Source organism: Myotis yumanensis, unplaced genomic scaffold (genome assembly GCF_028538775.1).
Source record: "Myotis yumanensis isolate MYYU_CA2020_CCGP unplaced genomic scaffold, mMyoYum1.0.hap1 SCAF_2, whole genome shotgun sequence".
NCBI classification, from domain to species: domain Eukaryota; kingdom Metazoa; phylum Chordata; class Mammalia; order Chiroptera; family Vespertilionidae; genus Myotis; species Myotis yumanensis.
Window position 1 is genome coordinate 163,999,994 of NW_027223753.1, and position 22,144 is coordinate 164,022,137.

General features: G+C 40.3%; 1 protein-coding gene and 1 pseudogene across 1 annotated transcript in view; both read left to right on the forward strand.

Annotated features, from left to right (window-relative positions):
- The window catches only part of PAK2 (p21 (RAC1) activated kinase 2), a 108,391-nt gene that overhangs the window by 24,561 nt on the left and 61,686 nt on the right, over positions 1–22,144 (forward strand). The gene's annotated exons all lie outside the window — the stretch shown is intronic.
- LOC139002647 (large ribosomal subunit protein uL1 pseudogene) lies at positions 346–15,198 on the forward strand (annotated as a pseudogene).

Genomic DNA, 22,144 nt, shown 5'->3' on the forward strand with positions numbered 1-22,144 from the left:
GAGCACAAGTGTGAGAAAGGGGAGAAGCACAGAATGAGTCGTAGCCAATATGGAAGTGTAACTGCTTGCTCAGTAAGTATCATTGTATTTCCTCCTAGGAAGTTATATAAAGTCAGTCACAGTATCATCTAATACAGGGTGAGAAAAGGGATCTATTTGGTAAGTTGAGATCCATCGCCATTGGTCAGAGTTAACTCTCCTGTACTACTAGGTTGCATGCGTGGGTGCCACAGTAGCCCGTGGCAGTGTACAGCTCAGGCATGAAGTGAGGTGTTGTCGGATTGTGCCTGCATTTAAAAGTTGGCCACACCCGCCCTTTTCTGTTTTTTGGTGGCACGAGGAATCATGAGCAGCAAAGTCTCCTGAAAGACCCTCTATGAGTCAATGCAGGAAGTTCTGCACAGGACCAATGCAAGAGCTGCAGATCAGCCTGAAGAACTATGACGCTTAGAAGGACAAGTACTTCTCAGTCACTTTCAGGCTTAAGTCCACTCCTGCCCCAAGTTCTCAGTATGTGTTCTGAGAACTGTGATGAGGCCAAGGCCATGCATATCCCCCATGTAGACATTGAGGCGCTGAAGAAATTCAACAAGAAAAGGAAATTGGTCAAGAAGTATGGTGTCTTTTTGGCTTCATAGTCTCTAATCAACCAGAATCCTGGGCCCAGACCTGAATAAAGCTGTCAAGTTCCCTTCCTTGCTGACCCACAATAAGAGCATGGTGGCCAAAGTCGATGAAGTGAAATTCACAAGTTCCAGATGAAGAGAAGAAGTTGTGTAGGGCAGTAGCTGTTTGCCATGTGAAGATGACAGTTGATGAGCTTGTGCACAACATCCACTTAGCTGTCAGTTTCTTGGTGTCATTGCTCAAAAAAGAACTGGCTTTGTACATCTGGGCTTACGTTAAGGAGGTCACTGGTTCAATTCCCGGTTCAGGGCACATGCCTGGGTTGCAGACTCTATCCCTGGTGGGGGGCTTGCAGAAGACAGCTGATCGATGGTTCTCTCTTATCATTGAAGTTTTTAACTCTCTCTCCCTCTCCCTTCCTCTCTCTGAAATACATAAAAACATATTTTAAAACAGAAAAGTATCATGGGCAAGCCCTAGCACCTGTACTAAAGCACAGCTTAATAATCCATATTGCTACCATTAAAAATGATGATACTAATAAATGTTGGCCACACCCAAGATAGAGCTGGTAGCTGGAGTAGCAGCTTGAACAAGAGACAAATGAAGCTAAGAGGATCAGAAAAGATGTGTTAAGTGGTGTGGTATCTGGTATAGGATCCAACTTCTTTAATAAAAAGTTTTTGTGTTAGAGCCTATTCACATTATTCTTCAGGAATGTTTTTGCTATTCCTAGGCCTTTGCTCTTTATATAATTTTATAATTAGCTGTCCAATTTTTCACAAAACACTTCTGGGACTTGATTAGGATTCCATTTGAATATACAGATTAGTTTGAGGAAATTTGTCATCTGTACAATTTTGAGTCTTTAACCCTTTGCACTCCGAACCATTCTGGACATTGGCTAGCAGCTACTCGATGCTACTTTGAGGCGGAAACGTGCATTTACAGACCCTCGTATTATTTAATATAATTTTGGAACCAAGTAACGTATTATAATGACATTGGACTTATATGAATTGGGTGACATCGAGGAATGTATATTTGCAAAAAACACAATATTTTATTGTTTATAATTTTGTACAGTATGATAAGTTTTGTAACACTCCCCAATATGCATTGCAGGCTGATTAGTGCATGTTTGACAGTAATAAGTGGTTTGACGCCTGCCACCAGGTGTTTTCCTGTTAGAACACACAATGCAGTCCCGTTTTCTTTGTCCCACATCGGGAATATGTAGTTTATTGTTTAATCCGACACAAAATCCGCTGACATTTCTTGTATATATCTTAGTAATTTTACAATATTTTGATTTAATTTCTTGTGCCATTTCAAGATAAAACTTCAGGGAAACATGCATGTCTCAAAAAGTTGCGTTGAAATAACTCAATTCCCCGTAATCACTAATAAACTGCAATGTCCCCTGAGAGGGGACATCCGAGTGATATGCTAGAATTCCGATGTCCGCTGAGAGGGGACAGCGGAGTGCAAAGGGTTAAATTTATGAACATTAGTATTTCCATTTACTTAGATCTTCTTTTTAAAAAATATATATTTTATCGATTTTTTCACAGAGAGGAAGAGAGAGGGCTAGAGAGTTAGAAACATCGATGAGAAATATCGATCAGCTGCCTCCTGCACACACCCCACTGGGGATGCGCCCACAACCAAGGCACATGCCCCCGACGGGAATCGAACCTGGTACCCTTGAATCCACGGGCCGACGCTCTATCCACCGAGCCAAATCGGTTAGGTACTTAGATCTTCTTAATGTCTGTCTTTCAATACATTTTCCCCTTTATAAAGGTTCTAGGTCCATGGATCTCAAACTGTTCAAAGGCACTTTGGGGTGCCCCTGTGAGCTCAGAGGACCACAGGATATTTTAAATTTTAGAGGGAAATAGTTATCAACATCTGTTGGACATAGTGTGAACTTGTAGCTCTTAGGAAGTTCCAGTTTCAACATTAGGTTGTGATACATTTGATAATGTCTACTTTTCATCTCAGTTGTCTGAGATAAAAAGTATGAAAATCAGTGTGGAACAAAATGTAAGACTGGGCAGGGTCTGGGGTTTCAGAGGTTGTGCAGTATCTTTGCATTATTAGGAATATACATTATTAGAAAACATCACCCATCAGGTGAATTATTTCTCATGTATAAGTGATTAAGAAATAAATAAAAACATTTTTTTCAATTTACGTGTATTGCTTTTTAAAATAGTTACTAAGTGTTTAGGACATGAATGAATACTAATGAAGTTGTTTGGACCTAATTACTAAATAAATGAGACTGTTAGTAATTTCTGTTGGCTTGGAGCACCGTGAAGTAATTGCTGAGAGTAAGGGAAGTAAGTTTGGAACTTCTGTCCTAGGAACTTCGTATTTGTTTATGACATTACTACTGGCCTGGTGCATGAAATTTGTGCACATTAAAAGGGAATTAATTAGAGGAAATATTTTCATGTTGCTATTTGCCCTTTATAATAGAAGTGTCCAGCCGGCCCCACCCCCATTGAGTGACACCAAGACCCAGCTGGCCCCACCCCTGTCAAGCCCCACTGGGCAGGGGATGCAGCCTCACATCCTGGGGCGGGAGGCATGGCCTCAGGTGCAGGGGTGGAGGGTGTGGCCTCAGGTCTCCAGGTGCCGTGGCAGGGGGCGTGGCCTCAGGTCCCCCAGCGCCAGGGCGGGCGGTGTGGCCTCAGGTCCCCCAGCCTCGGTGCCGGGGCAGGGGGAGCGTGGCCTCCGGTCTCCTGTCAGGTCCCACCCGGTGGGGGCACAGCCTCAGGTTCCCAGCCCTGCACCAGGCAGCCTCAGATCCCTGCTGATCCACGTGATGGTGTGACGACCATTTGCATATTAGCCTTTTATTATGATGATTAGTGGCCCAATGCACAAAATTCATGAACATTAAAAGGGGATTAATTAGAGGAAAATTTTAATATTGCTATTTGCCCTTTCTCTATAATAGAAGTGTAAGAGATGAAAGAAAATTAGTAAAATGTATATGAAAATCTTCTTCCTGTCAGAGTCTGGGGCACGCCACGGGACCCAGAGTCAAGTCCCCGCCCACCCGTGTGCACCTCGAAATCGTGCAAGACCCAGACCTGGCCAGCCCCACCCCTGTTAAGCCCCACTGGGCGGGGGGCGCAGCCTCAGGTCCCCCGTCAAGCCCTGCCAGGTCGGGGGGGTGCAGCCTCAGGTCACCCATCAAGCCCCGCCGGGCGGGGGCATAGCCTGAGGTCTCCTGTCAAGCCCCACCAGGCGGGGGGCGCAGCCTCAGGTCTCCCGCCCTGGCCCGGCGCAGCCTCAGGTCCCTGCTGATCACTTGTTATGGCTCGTTACGGGAACCCCACCTCTGCTGTGGGCACAGCCATCTTGTGATGGTGTGACGGAGTAAGGGTCAATTTGCATACTACCTTTTCCTTATATAGGATAAATGGCATTTTCCCTTTCTCATTTTATTTTCTGTTTAGTGTACAAAAATACCGTTGAATTTTGTATATTCCTCTTTATTCTGCGAATTTCTGAAATTAGTGTTTATCTTAATAATTTATCATAGTTTGTTTGCATTTTGTAGGCAACCATCATTTGCAATTAATGACCCTTGTTTCCTCTGGTATAGCAAACTATGGAGAAAAAAGTCATAATAGTAAATTGAGATAAAGTTTTTTCAAGCACCTTTCATATCCTGTGGTCTCACTGTGAGAATAGTAATTCAGGTATTCCATTTTGTAGGTGATTGAAACAAGGGACTGAAAAGATGAGTGATTTGGCTTTCATTATACAACTTAATTAATGGTAGCAGTTTATTTGCCTAAACAGACTAATGTTTTTTATTTATTTACAGAGATCATTTTTCCCAGCTAGCATGGCTCAGTGGTTGAGCATCGACCTATGAACCAGGAGACACAGTTTGATTCCTGGTTGGGGCATATGCCTGGGTTGCGGACTCAGTGGGGGGTGTTCAGGAGTCAGCCAATTAATGATTCTCTCTCATCATTGATATTTCTGTCTCTCTCCCTCGCCTTTCCTCTCTGAAATCAATAAAAAACACATTTTTTTAAAAAGTCAGATTTTCATATACATTTTACTAATTTTCTTTCATCTCTTACACTTCTATTATAGAGAAAGGGCAAATAGCAATATTAAAATTTTCCTCTAATCCCCTTTTAATGTGCACGAATTTTGTGCACTGGGCCACTAGTCATCACAAAAAAAGGTCAGGTGATCATAGGCCTTTATCTTTGCATAGGTTTGGCCATAGTGCAGTCTCATACAGGTATAGTGCCGTTGATGACTCAACCAGCATGAGCATGCTGCTTTTGGTGACCTGATATTCCAAATTGTGAATAAACTTCTTGGTAAACCTGAGCAAAACAAAGTACAAGCTCCTCTCGATTACATAGTGGTTGTATACCTGGAAAATCCAGTGTGTTAAAACTGTGTAAAAAATATTTTTTGTAAATACCAGTAGAATCTTGTTTCATTCCTATGTGTTTATTTTTGCTTTCTCTCTTTGTTTCTTGATTAATTTTGCTAGCATAATTTTACCCGTTATATCTAAGACCCAACTTTTAGCCTTATTGATCTTTCCTATGGTATAATAGTCTTCTATCCAGCAATTTCTGCTTTTATCTTAATTACTAGAGGCCTGATGCACAAAACCTGTGCACTCGCGGGGAGGGGGGTCCCTCAGCCTGGATTGCGAGAGGGTGCAAGCCAGGCCAAGGGACCCCACCAGTGTACAATCAGGGCCGGGGAGGGACCAGGAGAGGGCTCCAAGGTTTGTCTGGCCCGTCTCACTCAGTCCCGATCAGTCGGACCCCAGCAGTAAGCTAACCTACTGGTCAAAGTGCCTATCCCCTGGTGGTCAGTGCACGTCATAGTGACTGGTTGATTGTCTGCCTCCTGGTGGTCAGTGCATGTCATAGCGAGTGGTTGAGTGGCCTTCATATATCATTAGCATATTACGCTTTGATTGGTTGAATGGATCACCAGACAACTGAATACTTAGCATATTAAGCTTTTATTATGTAGGATTTTTTATTTTCTTTCTACTTTGGGTTTGTTTTGTTGTTTTCATTTTCTTCTTAGATTGGATATTTAACTCATTAATTTTTAGTTCTTTTTTAAATTAAAAGTTTAGAACTAATATGTGTCCTTAAGTACTTTAATTACACCCTGCAAATTTTGTGCGGTAAAATATTCATAACATAAAGTTGACCATTTTAACCATTTTTAGTCATTGGCATTAAGTGTATTCACAATGTGGATTACCAATATCTATTTCCAAAACTTTTTCATCATCCCAAGCACAAACTCTGTACTCATTAAACCCTAACTCCTCACTCCTACTTTCTGTCTCCATGAATTTGACCACTCTAGATACCTCATATAAGTGAAATTACACAGTATTTGTCCTTTTGTGTCTAACTTATTTTACTTATTGTGGTCAAAGTTCATCCTTGTTAGAGCACACATCAAATTCCATTTTTTAAAAGCTGAATAGTACTCGACATATATATATATCACATTTTGTTTATTCAGTCCTGCAAGTTTTGATACATAATTTTTTTCATCATTCAATTTTAATTATTTTCTAATTTCTGTGAACTTTTCTTAAGTTTTTTAGAGGTCTTTTAAAATTTCCATGCATAGGGAGTTTTTTCCTAATTATCTTTGTGTTACTGATGATTTCAACATAATTGACCTTGGTTAAGAATATAGAGTGAGTCCAATTTTTTGTAATTTTTTTTTTGTCTCAAACTGTTATTTCAACCTTATTTTTGAAAGATAGTTTTGTTGAATCTCCAATTTATGTTAGCAGCTTTTTCCTCTCAGTACACTGAGGATATTCCCATGTCTTCTTGATTTCACTGTTGGTAAAGAAGTAAGTTAAAGATCCAGCTACCACTTCTGTGAAGTTTGCCCTTTATTCTCCTTTGGCTGATTTTACGAACTCTTTGATCTTTTTTTTTTTTTTTAATGTTTTTTTAATTGATTTTTTTGAGAGAGAGAAACATCAATGCATCAACATCAATTTGCTGCCTCCTGCACACCCCCTGCTGGGGATTGAGCCCACCACCTGGGTATGTGCCCTGACCAGGAATCAATCTGGAGACCTTTTGGTGAATGGGTTGACGCTCAACCACAGAGCTACACTGCTACACAGGTGGGGCATCTTTGATAGTCTTAAGTTCACTATAATGTATCTTCACTTTGATGTGCATAGGTTATTTTTTGTCCTGCTTTTTATTCATTAGATTTCTTCAATTTATTTCATCAGTTCTAGGAAATTTTCAGCTATTAATTTATCTGGTGAACCATTCTCTCATTTATTGTATCATCTCCTCCTGGAACTCCGAATAGATGTTTCTTAGGTCATTCAACCTACTCATCATCTCTTTCAGATTTTCTGTTTGTCTCTCTGTCCTACATTCTAGATACTTTTCCAGATACATCTCCCACTTCACAAATTCTCTCTTCCACTAAGTCTTTGCTGCTTTTTAATTCAAATGTTGGGTCTTAATTTTGAGGTATGTTTTTCTTATTGAATGTTCTGTATTGTTTTTTTCATATTTGCTTTTTTCCTGCCTGTTTCCCCTGAGCTTCTTAGATATCCTCTGTGTCAGGTCATTGCACATCTATATCACCAGTCTGTTTTGGTTAGTTATCTATCATGATACTTTTTTTGTTTTCTGAATTTTCACTATGAGGTCTTTCTTTCCTTAGAATTTTATTTTTGGTTATTATTTGAGGCCTGTGTTGAAGTTGTTTTCTCCTAGGTAGGCTTTATATTTATATTTAATACTACCATTCACCAGGGAGTGCTACCAGATTCAGTTAAACCAATTTGGGATTTTTTTAGATGGACTGAATTCAGGTCATAAATGTGTATTTTGTTTGCAATTTCTCAGAGATTCCCTTCTGCCCAGAAGGATTTATTTCTGATTCACTGTTACTATTTATTATAGCCTTTTAGGTCCTAGCTTTATGTGGGAAGGATTCCTGTTACATTTTTAAATTTAGGGAGACTGGGTTGATTTTTCACATGTCCTCTGTGAGAGATATCACAGTGGAAATTTATGGTCTCCAGAGTTTAGTCAAAAATTCCTCAAGAATAACTGGATTAGTAAGTCGCTTACTCTTTTATTCCAGGTTTCACTTTGCTTTGGGAGCTCTATGGAAACATTCTTTCATCTTAACTAGCTTACCCATGCATTAAAAAAAATTTAATACCCATTGTTTTTAAAGATTTGATGTTATCCAGTCCTTTATTTATTTGAGTGTGAATCTGAGTTTCATTTTTCTTTTTTATTCTTTACCAGTGCCCCAGTTTTGTTTTCTATATCTCTTTCCTACTTTTCCTTTTGCCTTTTTGGCTTTGCTACTAATAATAGGCCTGATGTTGTGAGTATTGCCACCAAATAAAATAATCCTTTCATTCTGATTGGTGAACTTTTGTCTCACAGTGTATATTATCTACCTAAGATGATTTGGGATATTAAAATTTTTTTAAATTTGTTTTGTTTGTTTTTTTCGATTTGGGATATTTTTATTGATGCTTTTGCTATTAAAGGCATTTGAAGCTTTTGGGGTGAGAAGGAGGAATAAAAGGCCAGTGATGTCAAAGCTCTTGTAGTATATTGAGAGACTGTTAGATGTCTTAACAAATAGTGTTGCATTACTATATTCATATGGTATTGAAAATTAAGGTCTATTTGTTTATATAAAATGTAAGTAAAATATAAAGTGAAATTGTGCTTTTATTTATTTACTTATTTTTAAATTGTGCTTTTAAATCATGTTTTTTAATAGTACATGGTTTGTACTAGTTGATCCTAGTGGATTATAATAAATTTAGTAATTTCTACTAGTTGGACTGACTGGTTCCAGACACCACTCCTTTTTATATTTCTGTTGTATATTTAACTTCCCCTAGTCTCCTTCAATAGACAATTGAGGTATTGTTTGTCTTTGAGTCAGTCACAATTAAACAATGGGCCTGTTAGAAGAGTACAGTGTGTTTTGGGCATGCTTTTTGTTTCGCCTACTTGTTTTTCACTAAAGAGTAGAAAAAGTAAGAAGTATTTGAACAAATTTGGAGAGAGGCACTACTTATCATTTGTTCTTTTTTTATAAAACATTTTTGATTAATGATGGAGCAAAATATAGGTAAGTCAGTATTTTATCATGAATTGTTTGTACATTTCTTTATTGTTTCTGGCTAAATGTAATATGTAAAGAACCTTATCACATCCTCATTTGGCACTTTTTAAGCAGTTGACAGTAGAAGCAATATACAAAAAAAACACACTGCTTTATGGAACAGGATTGAAGATTAAGGCCATTAGTTGGTTGTTAGGGGGAGGCTATAAATCTTTCCAAAAATATTTTTGTTAATATAGGGTACTGGATAATGTTATCTTAGTGAAATGCTCTTTGATAAGAGAGTTAATAAAGAAGAAGAATATTTCATCTGGGCACAGAGTGTGTATCATAAATCAGTAAAGATTATTATCTAGTACATGCAAGGATCTATGTTAAACATTATAGAAGATAGTAAAATAGTATAGCAGTGGTAGCAGTAGTAGTGATAGCAATAGTAGAACAATCCCTGCCTTTTTTTTTTTGTAATTAATTCTCACCTAAGGATATTTTTCCATTGATTTTTAGAGAGAGTGGAAGAGGGAGAAAGAGGGAGAGAATCAGTGTGAGAGAGACAAATTGATTGGTTGCCTTTGCACACACCCCGAACAGGGCCAGGGATCGAGCCTGCAACGGAGGTACGTGCTCTTGACCAGAATCGAACCTGGAACCCTTCAGCCTGCAGGCTGACACTCTTTCCAGTAAGCTAACTGGCTGGAGCAATGCCTGCCTTTAAATTGCTTGAAGTCTTGGGTAAGAAAGACACCTGAAGTTATAATTAATGATGCAAAGTTATAATTTATTGTCAGAGAATGGTGCAGTATCTATACTAATAAAAGGGTAATATGCTAATTAGACCGGATAGATCAGACGTCCCTTCAGACATCCTTCCAGACAAAGCCACGGTGGCAGGGCCAAGGCAGAGGTGGTTAGGGGCAATCAGGCAGGCAGACAGAGTGGTTAGGGGCGATCAGACTGGCAGGGGAGAGTGGTTAGGGGCGATCAGGCCGGCAGGGGAGAGCAGTTGGGGTGATCAAGCCGGCAGGGGAAAGCGGTTAGGGGTGATCAGGCTGCAGGGGAGCAGTTAGAGGCGATCAGGCTGCAGGGGAGCAGTAAGAGGCGATGAGGCCAGCAGGCAGAGACGTTTAGGGGCGATCAAGCAGGCAGGCAGAGGCAGTTAGAGGCGATCAGGCAGGCAGGCAGGTGAGCGGTTAGGAGCCTGCCTAAACCAGCAGTTGGACATCCCCTGAGGGGTCCTGAATTGGAGAAGGTGCAGGCCGGGCTGATGGACAGCCCCCTACCACCGTGCATGAATTTCATGCACTGGACCTCTAGTATTAACATAATTAAGAAAGATTTGTTAGTAAACTTGAATTCCGGTCTTAGTTTTATTAGTAATTAGATTTGTGTGAATTGAGACAAACAATTTACTTTTTGGTTCATCACTTCCTTTATGTATAATATAAGGAAGATGGACCAATCAATTCTAATATTTTCCAACTTTAATAGTCCCTGAATTTATTTTCCTGTACAGCTTGCATTCAAGGGATGTGAGGGGTCATTTTAAAAGATATAGATAGACAGAAATGGCCTTACATAGGAAATAATTTTTACTGAGCATTGAAAGATTTGGTTGGATAAAGAAAAGGATGAAGAAAATTTGAGAATGGAGGAATATATTCACAAAGATGATTTAGGCCAGGTAGGTCTTTGGTATATTTGGGGAACATGAAGTATAGGATTTACATGTTACATTCAAATGAGATCAGATTGATTCAGTAGTAAATGGCCTTAACTGCAAGAGTTTAGTACTCAGTCTGTAGGTTATGGATAGCTGTGCGTTTAACCAATTCTGACTTCTTTCTGTAAACAAAAACTGAATGCATAGAAACTCTTTAGGGCCCTGGCTGGGTAGCTTAGTTGGTTAGAGCGTTGTCCTGATAACACCAAGGTTGCAGGTTTAATCCCCAGTCAGGGCTCATAGAAGAAGCAACCAATAAATGCATGCATATATAAGTGGAACAACAAATCAATGTTTCTCTAATAAAAATTAAAAGAAAGGAAAGAATTGGGGGTATAAGGGTGATGTATAAAGCTGGGGTACACTTTAAAGCAGCAATTCTCAAAGTGTAGTCTGTGGTACCCTTGGGGTCTGTTGGGTCAAAACCCATTTTCATAGTAACACTAATACATTCTTTGCCTTTTACACTATTTTAACATTTGCATTGATGGTGCAAAAGCAGTGATGGGTAAAACTTTCTGTATACTTGATGAGACAAGGAAAAGTATTTATGTAGCAAATTCGGAAGTAATCAAAAGGCACCTATGAAACATGATGGGTTGCCTTGCAGAAAACCACTTACATGATTGAATTAAACTATCCCTTCATGAAAAACTATATTTATTTGAAAGAATAACTGGCCCACAAACTCTGGTTGTTTTGACTTGGGTATTTGGCAGACATTGTCTTAAAAATGAATGAAGTGATTTAAGCTTTCAAGTGAAAATTAGAATTTTAGAAAACTTGTATCTACTTGGTTGAATTGGACAGTTTCCCAATACTTAAGATTTTACTGATTATACCAATGGTGATATTAATGTGATTTTATTTTTATTATATAATGAAATATGTACATATATAGAATGTATTCATAATTCAGGGAACCAATATTTTCCAAATAATTTCTCTTATTATAAAATTCATATAGGAGTAAAAGATTCATTTGGATTGTAAGAGAAATCAATGGGTTTAATGTAATACTACAACATTATTACTGTGGTTTCAGATTCCACAATTAATGACCCAATAAATGGAATGCAGAAGCAGATTATAAGCATTCAACTGTCTTCTACTAAGCCAAATTTGCAGAAATGTAAAATAATTCCACTCTTCTCAAATTTATTTTGTTTTATTATTTTTCATAAAAGTGTCATTTATATTAACATGTAATAGGTTTCTTTTTAATGAAATAAATATTTAACTTGTTTTAATTTCTCATGTGATAAATATAGACAGTTGTAACCCACATAAACAAAAATTATTTGAGATTCTCAAATATTTTAAAGAGTTCTAAAGGGGTCTTGAGGCCAAAATGTTTTGAGAAGTGCTACTTTAAAGAAACTAAGTGGCTTTTAGTATGCATGTGTTGAGAACAGATATTGATAAAGGGCATGCATATGACCTAACTTAAAATGAGTTTGTGTTTGTCTTTTCTTTTCTTTTTTTTTTTAACATATCTTTATTGATTCCAGAGAAGAAGGTTGAGGGAAAGAGAGATAGAAACATCAATGTGAGAGAGAATCATTGATTGGCTGCCTCCTGCACGTCCCCTACTGGGGATCAAGCCCAAAACCCAGGCATGTGCCCTTGACTGGATTCAAACCTAGGACCCTTCAGCCCGCAGGCTCACGCTCTATCCACTGAACCAAACCAGCCAGGGCCAAATATCACCTTCTCTTTTTTTATTATTATTTTTTTTAATTAAATCTTTATTGTTCAGATTATTATAGTTGTTCCTCTTTTTTCCCCCCATAGCTCTCCTCCACCCAGTTCCCACCCCACCCTCTGCCCTTACCCCTCCCACTGTCCTCATCCATAGGTGTATGATTTTTGTCCAGTCTCTTCCTGCACCCTCACACCCCTTTCCCCCAAGAATTGTCAGTCCACTCCCTTTCTATGCCCCTGGTTCTATTATATTCACCAGTTTACTCTGATCATCAGATTTTTTATTCACTTGATTTTTAGATTCACTTGTTGATAGATATGTATTTGCTGTTCATAATTTTTATCTTTACCTTTTTCTTCTTCCTCTTCTTAAAGAATACCTTTCAGCATTTCATATAATACTAGTTTGGTGGTGATGAACTCCTTTAGCTTTTTCTTATCTGTGAAGTTCTTTATCTGACCTTCAATTCTGAATGATAGCTTTGCTGGATAAAGTAATCTTGGTTGTAGGTTCTTGCTATTCATCACTTTGAATATTTCTTGCCACTCCCTTCTGGCCTACATAGTTTCTGTTGAGAAATCAGCTGACAGTCGCATGGGTACTCCCTTGTAGGTAACTGACTGTTTTTCTCTTGCTGCTTTTAAGATTCTCTCTTTGTCTTTTGCCCTTGGCATTTTAATTATGATGCGTCTTGGTGTGGTCCTCTTTGGATTCCTTTTGTTTGGGGTTGGTTCTCTGTGCATCCTGGACTTGTAAGTCTATTTCTTTCACCAGGTAGGGGACGTTTTCTGTCATTATTTCTTCAAATAGGTTTTCAATACCTTGCTCTCTCTCTTCTTCTGGCACCCCTATAATTCTGATGTTGGTACGCTTGAAGTTGTCCCAGAGGCTCCTTACACTATCTTCATATTTTTGGATTCTTTTTTCTTTTTGCTTTTCTGGTTGGGTATTTTTTGCTTCTTTGTGTGTCTACAGTGGGAGAACTTCTGTGCTGAAGACACCCTTATGGAACAAGACCTGCTTCAGTGGGGCTTTGGTGCTCACTGAGTCTGCCCCCTGTGTGTATACCCCTTATGGATCTAAGGAGTTGTAATCTGGATGGTCCCACTCTGACCCCTGGGTACACTGGCTCTTGGATCTAAGGAGGTGCTAATTTAGCCTCTGCCTGAGGCTACTCAGCAGGAGCTACAAAGAGATCTGCAGATTCCCCTTCCCTGTTTGGGGTTTGGAGGTGCCCAGATGAGGCCCAGCTGTGAAGCAATGCAAGCTGCTGTGGGGCCTTGGGCCTTCTTTTGGAAGTTCTGGGTCTCTCTGACCCAGCTGCAGTTTGTTAGGTAATTTTCAGATTGCAAAGGGCCAGGGCATTCATATGCAAAAGCCTCTGCTGCAGCTTGGGTGGGGCGGGGTCTCAGTGAATCAACAGGGCGGAGCAAGCAGCTATGGCTGATCCTCAGCCCTGCCCTAAGAGGCCCCATGTCTCAGTGTCCCGGTAATCGTTGCAAGCACTGCTGAGAGAAAGCCGCCCTCGAGTTCCGAGTTCTGCCCACTGCCAGACAGTCCAGTTTCTCCCCGTATGAGTCTGGGTCCCCAGAGACTTCCCGGAACTGGAGTTCAGAGCAGTCGGGGGCTTGTGACTCCCTCGCGATTCATAAAGACAGCCACGTCCTTAGGTGCCAGCCCTTGCCGCGTGCGCCTCCATACCTCTGCACTTCTGCAGCTCCTCTGAGTCTCAGTGTGCTTTTCTCTTTCCTTCTAGTTGTAGAATTTCCACTCAGCCAGCCTTCCTGTAGTTCTGGATGATGTCCGTTTTGTCTTTTAGTAGTTTTTTTTTTTCCAGTATTGCTTTTTTATTGACTGATTCTTCCCCATTATACACACCTCTCCTCTCCACCCCTCCCATGTTACATAATCATGTTCTATCCATATTCAGTGCTAACATAATTATGACTGACTTTATGACGAGTGTTATTCACAGTTGAGGTATGCAGCGTAGTTCCTGAACAAGCTTTTATTTTTCCTGGGTTCATAATTGCCTCAGCTTTGTTTTCTTAAAAAAAAATAAAAAATAAAAATCTGCAGACCACTAATTCATCTCCAGACTCCCTGAAACATTCAAAATCTCAACTCTATATTCCAACATACCAGGTATTCAGTTTTTCTTTTGAGACATGCCACCTGACACTCCGTCTTTAAGCATTCATTGACTTACTGCTGTTCTCTTCTACTCTCCTCCCTAATACAGTTCCACTGCTATTTTAGCAACCATATGGCCACTCTCTCACAAAATGTCTTCTTTCCTCATGAGCAGGACTGTATCTTTCAACTTCCCACTTTACATAAAGACCCCACTACCACTCCATTTACCTCCCTCTCCTCCCTTCAACATCCCCCCCGAAAACTGTACTGTTACATGATCACAGGTGACCACACTTGTATTCTACTTTGTAGCCATAATTAAGTATCTCTTAAAAGAAAAAGACGATAGACAGCATTTGCATAAATTATTCTGATTATTTAAATGTTATTCATTAAATAGCCAGGCTTTGTGCTGAACTGGATTTCCTTTTCTTTGGGGCTGAGGTCCGAAACCGTGCCACTCACTGGGACGCCGAAACAGTCCACTGTCTTACACTCCAACCGTCTGCTCAAAATCCTGCAGCGTTTTACACTGCTTGACATCGGAAGGATGCTTTTCCTGTACAGTTTTTTAAATCTCACTGAAAATCTGATTGTCATTTTCTCTTGGGGGAATGAAGAAATACATGCCTTCCGCATCATATCCTTAAGATCTTCAGCTTCTTTACTCATTCAATCTCTTGCTTTCAAGTCAACCCAAAATTCCCGAAATTGGTGATTTTTTAAAATCTTAATTTGAGCCATGAACTTGTATTTTACATTTTACAGTCGCCTTCTGTTTTTGATATAACGCCTCCTGTTCGTCCTGATTTTGTTTACAGGACGCACAGCTTCTTAAATCTTGTCCGGGCCGTAATCAAATTCTTCCCTGTTGCTGGAAGTCGCGTCTGTCCTCTCCAGTCCTGGCAGGACTTCCGAGCCCATCCCAGAGCTCGGCGGACAGCGGCGAGCGCAGCCGCGGGAGTCCGGCCACTCTCGCGAGACCGAGGAGGCCACGGCCGCAGCTCCGCTCCGCTCCGTCGCAGGGCCTCCTGGGAGTCCGCCATTGTGCTGGTCCAGAGACTGTTAGCGTAATCGCGACTCTAGAAACGTACCTGCAAGCGGTGTTGAGGATGACGGAGCCCGCGACATAGAAGTACGGGAAATCGAGCAGCGTGCGGGGGAGCCCTTTGCAGAACACCCCGTAGGAGCTGGGGGCGGCGGCCGGGCTCGAGACCCCGAGGGCCCAGGCAGACGGCGCCGCCACGGTGGCCATGGCCATGGCCCCGGATGTCGCCGGCTCGCCTGGTGTTTGGTGCCAAGGGTCACCCCAGGTCCCGCGGACCAGGACCGATGGCCTGGACGGAGAGGGTGGGGGCACTAAACTGTGGCTGCGTCCCCTCTGCGGTGCAGCCCCTTTTAGTTGTATTTTTGAAGTTGTTGTGGGAGGCAGCAATTTCCGGTGTTTACCTGTGCCGCCATCTTGGTTCTCCTGTGTTTGTCTTTTCTATTCTTAGGTTATGAACTCTTTTATGTTCTCCAACTTATAGCATGGGATCTTACAAATAATAATATCATGAGAGTAGAAGCAGAACTTTCAATATTTATTAACTTTTAATCTTTATGCAGTAAATATTAATTTCTTTTTTAAATTGAGATATAATTTACATAGCTGAAATTTACCATTTTAAAGTGTACAATTCAGTGAGTGGGGTTTTTTTGTGTGTTTTTTTAAATATACTTTATTGATTTTTTTACAGAGAGGAAGGGAGAGAGATAGAGAGTTAGAAACATCGATGAGAGAGAAACACCGATCAGCCTCCTCCTGCACATCTCCCGCTGGGGGTGTGCCCACAACCCAGGTACATGCCCTTGACCGGAATCGAACCCGGGACCTTTCAGTCCGCAGGCCGACGCTCTATCCCCTGAGCCAAACCGGTTTTGGCAAGTGAGTGGTTTTAATGTAATTACCAGATTGTGCAACAATTACCAATGCCTAATTCCATAACATTTTCCTTCCCCCAAAAGAAACTTCATACTTATTAGCTGTCACTTCCCATTACCCTCACTCCCTAGCAGCCACCAGTCTACTTTATTTCTCTATGAATTTGCCTGTTCTGGGTATCTATACTAATAAAAGCCTGGGTGGCCCTTTCCTCCTACATCATCACAAGATGGCCGCCTGAAGTTAGCTGCACGCACATGGAGGCGGGGCCTGGTGGAGGAGGCGGATCAGGCAAGGGAGGGCAGTTGGGGTGATCTGGCAGGCAGGTGAGATCAGGCCTGCAGGAGAGCAGTTGCGGGCAATCGGGCTGGCAGGCAGAAGAGGTTAGGGGCTATCAGGCAGGCAAGCAGGCGAGTGGTTAGGAGCCAGCAGTCCCAGATTGTGAGAGGGATGTGTAAGATCGGGCCTAAACCAGCAGTCTGACATCCCCCAAGGGGTCCCAGATTGCAGAGGGTGCAGGCCGGGCTGAGGGACACCCTCCCACCCCCCTGCATGAATGTCGTGCACCGGGCCACTAGTTTCATATAAATGGAATCATATAATATATGGTCCTTTTTTCACTTATGTTTACGAGATTCATCATGTTGCATGTATCAGTACTTCATTCCTTTTTATGGCTGAACAATATTCCATTATACAAATATACCATGCTTTGTCTATCTGTTCACCTATTAATGTATATTTTGGTTGTTTTCATCTTTTGGCTATTAAGAATAATGCTATGAACATTTGTGTGGACATATGCTTTTAGTTCTTTTAGGTATATACTGCGAGTGGAATTGCTAGGTCATATGGTAGGTAGCATATTTAACTTTTTGAGGAACTTAGTAATTCATTTTTTAATATACTTTTTATTTTGGAATAATTTTAGATGTACAAAGAAGTTGCAAAGATAGATTTCCTATATAGCTATAACCCATCTTCCCCTAATGTTAACATCACATAAACCATAAAATATACGTCAAAGCAAAGAAGCCAACATTGGCCCTGGATGGCGTGCTAAGTGGTTAGAGCAGGGATGGGCAAACTTTTTGACTCGAGGGCCACAATGGGTTCTTAAACTGGACCGGAGGGCCGGAACAAATCATGGATGGAGTGTTTGTGTGAACTAATATAAATTCAAAGTAAACATCATTACATAAAAGGGTACGGTCTTTTTTTTTTTTTAGTTTTATTCATTTCAAACGGGCCGGATCCGGCCCGCGGGCCGTAGTTTGCCCACGGCTGGGTTAGAGTGTCAGCCTAAGAAGAAGAAGAAGCCAATATTGGTATATTACTAGATTTTATTTGGATTTCACCAGTTTTTCCACTAATGTCTTTTTTTCTGTTCCAGGATACCACCATATTGTTGTGTCTCCTTAGACTCCTATGACAGTTTCTCAACCTTTCTTTGTTTCTCATTTCCTTGGTAGCTTTTAGGAAACTGGTGAGGAACTTTGTAGAATGTCCCTCTCTTTTGGTTTATCTGATATTTTCCCCATAATTAGATTGGGTTACGAATTTGGGGGAAGAATACCACAGAGGTAAATTATGCTTCTCATCACATTAGATTTTAGGGTGTTATCACCTTGATTACTTAGTTAATGCAGTTGTGATTGAAAAAAAGGGTTATTTGGAAATTAAACTCACAGGGTGATCCGATCATAAATTCTAGGTCATGGGGGGTAGTCATGCCCCAGGCATATAACTTTTTTAATAAAAGCTTTGTCTTTGCCTTAAGCAAGCCATACCCCCAAGAGAGCACATAATATTAACTGTCCTGTAATCACATCCCAAAATTGCTTCTTCCCACCTTTATTTAATCTTTGTTTCCTCCTTAATCTCAAATGCATAAAAGAAATTGCAAGTTGTTGTTATCAGTAGCTTTTATCTCAGTCTGTTGAGATCCTGCTTCCAGGGGTGTTCTCCTTTTGGCTTAATTGTTATAAACATTCTCTACAGGTTTGGATGTTTCTTATGTCGACACAGTGTTTGTCAGATTTTTCCACTGTTATTGTTCCCTTTCCATATTTTTTGGAAATGAATCACCAAGTGCAGCCTACAATCAAGTGGGGCAGAAAGTTAAACTTGAACTCTTAGAGGGGGGTATATCTACATATATCATTTGGAAATCTTTGGTAAGGAAGATTTGATCCCCCATTTTATTTATTTATTTATTTGTATCAATATAAATTTTATATATTTATTTTCTACTTTGAGTTATATTCTAATACTGCTTCGTTAATTTTGTTGCTCTTATCATTCCAGCATTCACTTTTTGGGACTCTTTCCTGTGTCCTTTGATACTCCCTTAACCTTTTTAAATATTTCCTTACCTTCTAACACTGTAATATGCTCTAGGCCAGTGATTTGCAACTGGTGTGTCTCAAGAATTTTTAAAACATGCAATACCTATTTAGTCAGGGACACTGACCTCTTTTCCCTAAGATTGTCAAATAAAAAAAAAAATGACAACAGCCTTCACCTTTGTGGATTCTTCCCCCAAACTTGTAACCCAATCTAATTATGGGAAAAACATCAGACAAACCCAAATAAAGGGGCATCCTGTACCCCCTAAACTGTCAGTGACTTGAGGAACTTGTCCAGTATGAATGAATCACTTATGCCTTTTTTGTTGTTGTTTGTCATTTAGGCCAAAAAATATATTTTTTGGTGTGCCACAGAATTTTAGTAATTAGTTTATGTATACCATGAGATGAAAAAGGTTGAAAATCATGGCTCTAGGTCAGCCGTGGGCAAACTACGGCCCGTGGGCTGGATCCGGCCCGTTTGAAATGAATAAAACTAAAAAAAAAAAAAAGACCGTACCCTTTTATGTAATGATGTTTACTTTGAATTTATATTAGTTCACACAAACACTCCATCCATGATTTGTTCCGGCCCTCCGGTCCAGTTTAAGAACCCATTGTGGCCCTCGAGTCAAAAAGTTTGCCCACCCCTGCTCTAGGTTCATCTTCTATTTTTCCTGTCCTAGGCCAGAACCATCTATTTCTCCAAGGAGCCTTGAGGCACTGTTAAGTAAATTGCCCACTTAAGTAAATGGTAGAACCAGGATTCCAAACAAAATCTGAATTCACAACTCATGCTCTTAACCACAATACTGGACAGCATGCAGCTGAAGGTGCTTTGGCAGTTTTTAGTCATATTCCATCTATGAGCCAGCCTTAAGGATGGAATTTATAGTCAGTTAACACCAAATAACTACTGTACCCTGGCAATTTTATACTGATTTTTTAAACTAATTACTAGCCACTAATAATGACTGTCAATATTTTGGTGCATTTCCTTCTATATATGCATGCAAATGTATCTTTAAATTTTGTTATATTATTCTTGTGGCAGGACAGTAGGAAGTTAGGAAGATTCCTGGGCAAGTGGAATGGGAAAACTGAGACAATAAATTAGGTTTTTTTTGTTTGTTAATACTCACCCCAGGATATTTTTTCCATTGATTTTTTTTTTTTTTTTTTTTTTTTGGAGAGTGGATTGGGAGGAGAGAGATGTCAAGGGAGGGAGGGAAACATCTATGTGAGAGAGACACATTAACTGACTGCCTCCTGCACGTGCCCTGCAACCCAGGTACATACCCTTGACTAGGAATCAAACCAACTACCCTTTGGTGCCTGGGCAGACACTCTAACCACTGAGACACATCAGCCAGACAATACAGGAAAATTAAACCAGGCCCAACAGTTTGGGCAGTGGCAGCCAGCTTGTGAATTACAAGCACTTATCTTCCCCAACCAAGGACACTTGAGAGCAAATGGTTTATAGCTCTCTTACCTAACCAGAGAATACATAGCTTAAATCACCTGGCCGGGGAAAATAGAGAACAAAAACCCAATTAATACCACTTATGCCAGCCACATCCAAGGGCAAATGAAGTTTGGGGGACAAATAACAAAAACCTCAAAAGCATTGGATGGATATCACTTGAGGGATTAATCTAGTAGGAAAGTTAGCTGCTAGGGCAGGAAGAGGGAAAGGGAAAAAGGGGCAGGGGTCATCTTACCCACTGAACAAAAAAGTCAGCAGTCTTGGAAGAAAGGAAGATGGCGGCATAGGTAAATGCCTGTACTCACTGCCTCCAGAACCACTAGAAAGCTGGCTGAATGGAAATCCTACAACTAGAGAAGTAAAGAATAGCAAGGACCTACAACCAAGATTATTCTACCCAGCAAAGCTATCATTTAGAGTTGAAGGTCAGATAAAGAGCTTCACAGACAAGAAAAAGCTAAAGGAGTTCACCTCCACCAAACCAGTATTATATGAAAGGTTGAAAGGTATTCTTTAAGAAGAGGGAGGAGAAAAAGAAAAAGATCAAAAATACGAACAACAAAGTGGCAACAAGTACATACCTATCAACAACTGAATCTAAAAATCAAAATAAACGAACAAGAAATCTAATGAACAAAATAAACTGATGAATAAAATGGAATCAGAGGCATGGAAATGGAACAGATTGACAATTCTCAGAGGAAGGGGGTGGAGGGCGGGAAGAGATTAAACAAAGATCTTATATGCATATATGCATTACCTATTGGCACAGACAATAGGGTGGTGAAGGCCTGGTTGGGGTGGGAACTAGGTGGAGTGGGAGAATGGGGGGGAAAGTGGGACATCTATAATAATCTCAGCATTAAAGATTAAAAACAAAAAGAAGTCATCAGCTGTCTTGGGACTTGCCAAGATAAAATTGGCAGATGTTCTCATAAATTCCCGGAAAAGCCCCAACATTGTAAAAGGGGACCTTGAAATCTAGTCTATCTGCAGGGAAACCTTTGAACCTATAGTGGGAAAAGTATAAAACCCTTGAACCCCCACCAGGTGAGGCACTCAGACTAGCTGAGTTGCCTATTTGTGCTTTATGCCAAGTATATTCTTAATAAATTTCTGTCACTCATCTGAATTCTTTCTGGAAAGTGTGACAAGAACCTAGGACAGTGATGGCAAACCTATGACACGCGTGTCAGAGGTGACACGCGAACTCACTTTTTTGGTTGATTTTTCTTTGTTAAATGGCATTTAAATATATAAAATAAATATAAAAAAATTTCTATATGTGACACGGCACCAGAGTTAAGTTAGGGTTTTTCAAAATGCTGACACGCCAAGCTCAAAAGGTTCACCATAATTGACCTAGGAGGAGAGAGCCCCCTCACACTCAGACAGTTCTCCACTCTGATTTTTAAATTTAATATGCATTAATATAGATGATTTTGGTCACAGCTTAACCAAAATGAATTTGGTCAAAGTGTAACCAAAATTTGATCCTACTGTTTCTGTTGTCACTGGTGATTAAGATGAAAGTGAGTTGCTCTAGGGCAGTGGTCGGCAAACTCATTAGTCAACAGAACTAAATATCAACAGTACTTCTTCAAAATAGACTCGCCCAGGCCGAAAACTGACTTATGCGCATGGGCCATGAAGTTTCAATCGCACTGTACATGCGCCCGCATGTGGTATTTTGTGGAAGAGCCACACTCAAGGGGCCAAAGAGCCGCAGTTTGCCGACCATGGCTCTAGGGTTAATCTCTTTTACCTTAATCTCTTGTCCCATAAGTAATAAACATCTGTGTTGGTTTATCAAATAATCCTCAAACTATTATTACTATAATCCTCAAACTATTATTACTAAGACTTATCTTTCTTCCCTTTGTAGCAATAGATAAGTGCCTTCTGGCAGGGCACACCTGACAGCCCACACTTCAAAACAGCCAATCACATCCTGCTCATATCCCATCCCAAACAAACCCCACATGGTGTGACCAGCTGGTTTGGAAGGATCATCTCACTGTAT